Source organism: Aplysia californica, unplaced genomic scaffold (assembly GCF_000002075.1).
Source record: "Aplysia californica isolate F4 #8 unplaced genomic scaffold, AplCal3.0 scaffold00059, whole genome shotgun sequence".
Classification (NCBI taxonomy): Eukaryota; Metazoa; Mollusca; class Gastropoda; order Aplysiida; family Aplysiidae; genus Aplysia; species Aplysia californica.
In genome coordinates, this window is record NW_004797329.1 from 1,113,870 (window position 1) to 1,115,215 (window position 1,346).

The following is a 1,346-nucleotide window of genomic DNA, read 5'->3' on the forward strand; positions in this document are numbered from 1 at the left end:
ACACACACAAATCCAACAACAAACAAACAACAAACAAACAAACAAACAACAACAACAACAAAAACAACAAAACAAAACAAAAGAAAACAACAGAAAAAACCCCCCAAAAAAAACAACAGCTCCTAAAAAAAAAAAAAGCAAACCAAAACTAATCAACAACAGCAGCAACAATAAAAATGACAATTACAAGCGCAAATGACCAATCATTACACTAAAAAAAGAAAACTACCTCGTCTCACCTGACAATAACGACATAGCTGTCAATGAACTCATCATGGTAAGCAGGAGAAAATCCACTACAAAAACAACTGTCTTCAGAACAAAATCCTTCCCAAAAATAGTCCAAGCACACACAGAAAACATCCAACACTCAAAAAGAAACAACACGATCTTTATCTCAAGATCTAGCTACAAAGTGCTGGTACGACCATAGATCTACAAAATCTTCGTCTCCGTCCACGTCGCAAACACGGAACGTAGACCTATAGTTTCTCACCATTCACGACATTCATCGCAAGCCTAGCTAGCTAGACGCGTTATCCCGCGAACTGGGAAGGGTAACTTGATCAAGTGAGAGGCGGGAGGGACAGACAGGGAGATGGAGGGAAGGGGGGAGGGGGAGGAGGGAAGGGGGGTGGAGAAGTCATTTTCGAGCGTAGACAAATACTTGTAGTTCTTGTGGCTTACGTCCGTCCGTATCGGTATTTGGCAGGAATACGTTTTTGGTTTTTCTTTTTTCATCATTCTTGAAGACGATGACGTCAACGACGACGATGATGATGATGATGATGATAATGATGATCTCATCATCAAATGCCTGATCTGCGATAGATTAGTGTTCGCCATTCATTCCTTTGCTCAAATGCTCTCACAAATATTTTTTTTTTACCTGTACACTCTTCTGTCTGTATAAGCACTCCAAGCAAAGAGGCTGTACTATCTTTGCTCCAAGTAAGCTGCCTCGTTTGCCTTCGATTTTGACAAGGAGAGCTAATTAATGTTCAAGGCTCTTATATCTATTCAAAAGTCCCAGGAACTACATTTGAGTCTTTCTAATTGGCCGCTTTTAATCACAAGGGGGCTATCCCGAAAAATGCTGTTTTGAGAAGATCGAAGGTAAAGTTTTTGCCCCTTGTTCAGTCTCTATAAATAAATACAAGGAGAATTTTCTCTATAACCAAACAAATATACACACCAATGAAACCAAACTTCCTATAGGTAGGGAAATGCGCACTTTTAGCGTAGGTCAAGATTTCTACTACTACTACTACTACTACTACTACTACTACTACTACTACTACTACTACTACTACTACTACTACTACTACTACTACTACTACTACTAC

General features: G+C 39.5%; 1 protein-coding gene across 2 annotated transcripts in view; it reads right to left on the reverse strand.

Moving 5' to 3' along the window:
- The window catches only part of LOC101859082 (putative uncharacterized protein DDB_G0289963), a 36,389-nt gene that overhangs the window by 18,924 nt on the left and 16,119 nt on the right, over positions 1-1,346 (reverse strand). The window contains exon 1 of one of the 2 annotated variants that reach the window (XM_035968436.1): positions 240-527. The exons of the other annotated variant lie outside the window; for it this stretch is intronic. The gene's annotated coding sequence lies outside the window, so the exon portion shown is untranslated. Of the gene's footprint in view, positions 1-239; positions 528-1,346 lie in introns of those variants that run through there. 2 annotated transcript variants of the gene reach the window in all.